This window comes from Belonocnema kinseyi, chromosome 10 (genome assembly GCF_010883055.1).
Source record: "Belonocnema kinseyi isolate 2016_QV_RU_SX_M_011 chromosome 10, B_treatae_v1, whole genome shotgun sequence".
NCBI lineage: Eukaryota > Metazoa > Arthropoda > Insecta > Hymenoptera > Cynipidae > Belonocnema > Belonocnema kinseyi.
The window spans coordinates 59064302-59071657 of NC_046666.1; the positions used below are offsets into that span (position 1 = coordinate 59064302).

At 29.5% G+C, this 7356-nt stretch overlaps 1 long non-coding RNA gene across 1 annotated transcript in view; it reads right to left on the reverse strand.

The window, feature by feature from the left end:
- Positions 1–263: 263 nt before the first annotated feature.
- The window catches only part of LOC117182146, a 219068-nt gene continuing 211975 nt past the window's right edge, over positions 264–7356 (reverse strand). Inside the window, exon 3 of the long non-coding RNA XR_004468275.1 lies at positions 264–343. This is a non-coding gene — a long non-coding RNA (uncharacterized LOC117182146). The remainder of the gene's footprint in view (positions 344–7356) is intronic.

Below are 7356 nucleotides of genomic sequence, written 5' to 3' on the forward strand. Positions count from 1 at the left end.
TCGTTTTTTGTGAAGTCAATGTACAGGACTTTAGGCTCCTTATGTCTATTCTCCATGAACTTTTCGCTGATTTCAAAGTTTTCCCTGGCCTACATTCACTCTGTATTATCCGTCACGTGTCAATTTCAATTAAACAGTTTGAATTTTGCGCCATTAAAAAGAGGCGGCAAATTCAAATGTAGAAAACAACATTTATACAATTTTTAGTGATTTTGACGCTGTAGGTAGAAAGAAAATGTAATTCTTTGAAATAAGACTGAATTTAGTTTTACTCACCAGGGGCTACATGATTTAAAAGCGTAAGCATTCCTTCACGTCGGGTGTGGTGGTCAGTGGTGTGGTTCTGAAACAGATTAATAGAGATGGACGTTTAGTCGATGGGAATCTTGAATTATTAGGGATGGAATCACGATTCCGATGGGTTATTCGTCTCAAGAGACGGCTAGTCCGAAAGCGGAAGGTGGGTATTCCACGTGGTGGCTAGGGACTCTCGAAATTTCATCGTCCAGATGTGGACGCGGACGTTTCTAATGGATTTCCGTCTAGAAACGCGGACGTGTTGCGCGCTTGGCCATTATATTCGCTCGGACGAGAATATTCATTCGAACACTTCGTTATCTCAATCGGTGCCACTATTGGACTATTTAAATCCAGACATGAGACTCCGAATAAGCCATAGATATTTAGGTCTTGTCGATATTAATATTTAAATGCGATCTAATTTTTAATGATTCGCAATCATTCTTCTGCATCGCTTAAAGTTTTTTGGTATCTTAAATTTGAATATTAACTGTAAAAATCCCTTTCAATAAGAAAAATCTTAGAAACCCCTGTGCGCATTAAAAAACATCCGTGCTTTTTAATATTGTTATATCATTAAATAACGTTTTTTTGATAAGTTCAATAAACTATTTGAAAACATTATATATATTTCGCTGGAAATGAGTATTTTTAAGGAAGCATGTACATTTTTAAACAAAGATCGTTACATCAAAAAGATTTACAATTTTTAAACAATTTTTAGTTAGATATGTCTTTTTCTTATTTTTAATAACAAATTATTAGCTTCTAATTTTTGAAATTTTGCGTTATTTGATCGTTTTTCACAGAAAATCGGTATTTTTGTTGAAAAGTAAGAATATTTGAAATAAAATTAAACGCTTTTGTACATTTGCAGGTTTATGCTAACTATTTTTCGTCAAAAATTGGTATGAATTTCAGAGAATATTTTCAATTTTTGGAAGAAATTGAAGATATCTTAACGCGTTTCGCCGTAAATTGGTTATTCAGGATTTTCCGAATAATAGGTTATACTCACGTTTTTCACGGGACATCGGTATCGATTCAAAGAAGATTTACAATTTTTGAACAGTTTTAGCTTATTTGAATATTTTTTATGGTAAATTAGAGAAAAAAAATGACAGGGTACAAAGAAGATTTACCACTTTAAGCAAATGTAATAACAGTGTTTTTTATCGAAAATTTATATCTTTAATAAAAATTGGATTTGAAAAAATAGTTACCTCATTTGAAACATAATATGTTATCTTATCGTTTTTAACTGGAAATCAGTTATTTAAACAACAAAATAACTTGCAAAGTTTTTAAAAATGTTTTTAGGGGTTTTGGAAGTATTTCAAAATAGTTCAAGACACAGCAATTCGAAAACAATTAAAAGTAACTTTAAAAATTTCAAAGGATATTAAAAAATTTCTAAATTTAAGTTTTTTCAAAAGATTACGAAGGATTTTAATAGATTTCTAGATTTCCTAAAATACTATAAAACTATTTAAGGATTGTCGAAGTTTTTGCAAATATTTCAAGTTTCAAGGGATTTTAAGAGTGGACAACTCTTAATTTAATACTATGCCGTTAGTAGTTCAAGATAAACAAATATTTATTTGTACTGTTTTTATAGCATATATTGTGAGAAGTATTTTCTGATATATTCATATATTTTAAACATTTAAACGTATGAGCAATGTGCTTAATTTATTAAAAATATATATTTTCTACTAATCACAAAGACTCACAAAGTTCATGTTTTAACAGTGCCATTTCTTACCAAGTGCCTCAACTTCCCTTACCTTTAAATTTGGTGAACGCCTTGAGCGAGGCATTAGATGCGCGTGCGCGAGACGATACTTAAATAATCCAATAAAACGTTTCACAGATATTTCCCGCCAAGCCTTAGGGGCGTTTCTTAACCGTACCGGGCGCTTAGTGAGGACCTCGCTCCCGATCACCCTGCGCTTTGTGAAAGTATAATGCAGTTAAATTGTTTAAGGCACCTAGAATTATAATTAAAAAGTTCAGTTACAAAAGCTTAGTTTGGGAAGTTAATTGAAAAAAGTAATTATGCAGAAAAGTTAATTACCCAACTTTGTATAGTCGATTAGCATTAAATGTTGATAAAATGAGGGACAAGCACGCGCTACGCAAGAAATTATCGCATTCCGCGATGTAAAAACAAATCGGACGAGTAAAAGGAAACTCGCCGAACAAGATGAAAGAGGAAACGACGCAATCGTCAATCGTCGTGTACTTGTTACTTCATCGAAATAACTCTAACTGGTACACGCGAACTGCATTTAGCTATTTAAATTGGCATTAGCCATACAAGATACGATAAAAACCAATTCGCCAAATGATTGCCAATCCAGGGAAATAAAATCTTGTCCACTTTTTACATTTTCTTTTCATTTGCTTGAAGATAAAATTAAATTTTAACTTACGTTAGTTAAGGTTCATTTATTTTACAAATTGAGCAAAAAGTATATGCAAGATGTCGATGATGATAGACCGGTAACATATCTAATAAAAGACTCATTATTCTAATAAGGTACTTGACTTAAGTAGAATTTTCTACTTTATCGTTTTGAACTTTCCGCCAGTAGAACAGCATCGCATCTCAAGAGCGCGAAATTTAAATGTAGATCTGCTCTTTTTCATTTTTTGTCATTAACTCTCTGAGTTAAGACGAAAATAATTTGAAAAAGGATTATATTTGATCAAATTTCAATGTTATTCAGATTTTACACAAAAATTCTTTATTAAAATTATGAATTTACCCTGTTTTTTTCAACAACTAATTTTCCATTTTCCCTATCAATAATATTTAAGGGTCAAAATTCTAATATTGTAACATTTTTATATAGAATTTTTTATAACTGGGAAAACAATTTTTTATTTCCACACTTTTAATTGGTTATTCTCAGGGTTGCCGCAGCCTAATTTTGTTGAAAAAAGTAAACAAGTAACTAAAAGTGATTAATTTCTAACAAAAGAATTCCAAAGAATTCAAAACGGTTCAAAAGAATTTAGGGAAAATTAAGAAGAATTCAGGGTGAATTTTTAATTAAATGAAAAGAATATTTGAATATCTCTTCAAACCTTAAAAACCTACCAAATCCTCCACTTCTCGTGAATACACTCTTTTAAATCAATAAAAATATTATAAAATGCCATGAAATTTTATACTTCCTGAAATTCTGGAAAATTTATTAAAATAATAAATATTAAAATAATAAAAAAAATTCTTGATATATTTAAAATGATTTGAAATCTTTCGAAATGGCTTGAAAGTTTTTTAAGCTCTTAAAAATACTTGGGAATCTCATGAAATACCTTAAAATATTTGAAATCCTTTGAAATATTTAAAAATCCCTTGCAAATTTTTAAGGCCCTTTATAATTATTTAAAACTTTTAGAAATAACTTAAAATCTTTCAAATTCTTTGGAATACCACTAAATTTTCAAATTTTTAAAAATTTCTTTGAATCTTTTGAAAGACCCTAAAATATTTCAGACCCTTGGAAATATTTCGAAATCCTTTAAAACTTTTTATACCTCTTTAAACTTTCTGTAATTCTTTTTAAAAATCCTTCAATCTTTATAATTCAGTGAAATCGCTCTAAATTATTGAAATCTTAAAAATTCCTTGAAATCCTTCAAAATGACGTACCAACTTTCAAATCGTTTGAGATATTTTGAAATCCCTTGAACCCTTTTAAAGCACTTGGTTTAAATTTTCCACTGTATAATTAGCAATAAGTGTGAAGAATTTCAAATAGCAGAATAACGTACCTTTTCATAAAGTACTTTTTTTACATACTAACATTAATTAAATTTCGAATTACTTTTTCTGACCACCCACATTTAAGATTTTCATTGTGCTTATATAATCATAAAAAATCAAATCTGTTTATATTTAAACTGAACTTAAATTTAGATATAATGCTAGTTGGGAAACTAAATTTTGTAGAATATTTACAATTTATACGCTGTAACCAATCTTTCTGATAAATATGTCACTAATTATAAAACTTATCAAAGATGATTCGTCAATAAATCAATCAATTAAAATGTGCATACATTAAAACTTCATTTTTATACTATTTCCTGATCCCTCAATTTGAATTTCGTGCCAGTCGATTCTCTTTTAGCAGCGGGAGATTTAAATGAAAATGAAGTCCCATTCAGGCTCTTCTCTATTTGCGACTATCTCTAATCATTGTAGTCCCAAATAATATAATTCCAATTTCGGACAAAAATTAATATTGGATTACCCATTGACGGGTAATTTGAAAAACTGTTCCGATCAAACTTAAAAACAAGATATATAAAGCCCTGTTAACGTTTTAAATGGGAGTGAATTGCCCTCGATAAAACAGTTAAGGAAAATAATTTTTTTTCGAAAATGCACTTCTCTCGATAGATGAAGGGAAGTTTGAGGGTCGGAATGGTAAGTAACGCGTAAAAGCAAAGGACAGGAGATGGAAAAGATGGAAAAGGAGAAGGAAAAGTTTGGGAGCGATGGTCCGGCAAGTGGATTTCGAAACCCGAGGAATCGAGTAAAAGCCGGAGGAAAATGTTCCGATGTGGGAGCTCAAGGGAAATTTCGAAATGGAATCCGCCAGTTACGATAGCACGAAAAAGAGAGAAAAAAGTTGAGGTGGGATGAAAAAGAGAGAAATGGGGGAGATGAAGGAGCACGTTCGACTGCAAAGTGTCATTACGTCTTCATTCTCGCTATTGAATTGAAGAGAGTGGTAGACATTACAATTTTACTCAATTCTTGCACTTTAGGTCTAAAGAACTCGACTTCCGATTCCAAATCACTAGTATTCCCCCGTTTTCATTCTATAAGAGCAAAATTTGGGATTAAGCGATGGTTCAGAACAAGGAGAAAACATTAGCAAACACATTTTTTTCGAAATCGTATTCTGTGATGCAGTTTAAAGAAATTACTACGTTTTAGAATGTAATGTTATATAATCTACTAGGATAATAATTAAATAAACGAAAAAACTGTAATAAATTAAATTACTGTCAGTCTAGTAATTTATCAATCATCTTGACATTTCAGGGTGCCACTGAAACTTTAAAAAAATTCAGGGTATTTCCCGGCTTCATTTTAAACATTTATAATAATTTTTGTAAAAATTGCGGATGTTAATGGTTGGTTTTAGGGTCAGGTGAAGTTATTCAATACTAATTGCCTTCGTATATAAATTTTAAGAATAATTAAACCTTTTAGAACTCCAAGGTAAAATATATAATGTAAATTACTGTTAAGAATATTTCCGAATTCGCAGACCGCAATGTTCTAAAAACAGGAAAAATAGCGTGATTTTTCAAGAAAATAGGGGAGTAATAGGGAACAATATATTTTTTTAACATTAATGTAGTTATCATGTTCCAATGACTTAAATTCGAAATGAGTTGAGTTTTCTAGCTAAAAAGTCGAATACTTTTAAAAACATTTCACTTTTAATTTCAAAAAGTGAAACTTACAAACAAAAAAGTTAATTTCAAGCGAGAAAAACGAATTTTCCATAAAATAGTATGATTTTCAAACAAAAGTTTGATTTTTAACCGAAAGGTTGCATTTACAACCAAATATTGTCACTCTCAGGCAAAACAGATAAACTTCTCAAAAAAAAAGTTTAATTTTCAACCTACAAAGATGAATCTTCAACCAAATAATCAAATTTATAATCTAAAAATAAATCAAATTCAATACAAAATACCTGGATTTTCAACCTGAAAGGTTGACTTTTTCAAACAATAATCAAATTTTCAAGAAAATAATGAATTTTTGAAGAAAATAGAATCTTTAACCAGAAGAAATTAATTATGGATCAAAAACATAATAGTGGACATTTGAATTAAAAATAATTAACTTTCGACCACAAAAGATCAATTTTTAACAAAAAGGATTAATTTTCCAGAACAAAAATGACCCTTCTAACAAAAGCCAAATTTTTAATCTGAAAGGACATAGTAGACTTTTTAATTAAAATGAGTTAAGTTTTATTTAAAATATACGACTCTTATTTTAAAGATACGACTTTTTAAGACATTTTTGGCCAAATAGTTAAATTTTTAACCAAATAGATGAATTTTTATCAAAAAAAGATTAATTCTGGTCAACAATATTATGATAGGCTTTTCAATTCAAAAAAATTAACTTCCAACCATAACAAACATTAATTTTAAACCAAAAAATATGACTGAGAAATTAGTAGAATATTTAACAAAATAATTTAATTTTCAACCAAATAGTAGAATTTCTATCAAAAAGAGATTAATTTTGAACTAAATATAAAATACTATTTGGACTTTCCAATGAAAAAGAATTCACTTCTAAACAAAAAACACGATTTGTTTACAAAAAGATTAATTTTCTATCAAAAATTAACAATTTTCTGTCCAAAAAGATAAATTTTAAATAAAACAGTTGAATTTTTTACCAAAGGAGAAACATTTCAAACCCAAAATATAACAGTAGACTTTTTAAATAAAATAAAATAAATTCCAAACATAAAATGTGAATTTTTAATCCAAATGGACGGAATTTCTATAAAAAAGATGAATGCTCAAGAAAAGTGTTGAATTTTTGATCAAATAGTAATATTTTTAACGAGAAAAGAGTAACTCTGAACTTAACATTCAATACTATACTTCTGAAATAAAAAGAGGTATGTTTTGCCTAGTCCGAAAGAAGTATAGTAGGCTTTTTAATGAAAAAAGAAATACCCGTGTAGAAATTGCCCGGTTTGACCCGACCAGAAGAATGTTTCTGGCCAGAATCTCACCAGGTCAAACCGGGATAATATTTTGTTAATTGCCCGGTCGGGATCTGACCGAGTTCCTACCGGGACCCAGTCGGGTCAAAAATGGTGCATAATAGAAGTATCATAACCTTAAAAACATCTTAAGAAATATCCACAAACGACTGCAGTAAGTGCGTCGTTTGCAAATATCTGACAGGCAAAAGACCAATTTTTTGTGTTTTAGGTGTTTTTTTTATCAATTATGAAAGAAAAATTAAACTAATTTTAATTATATGGT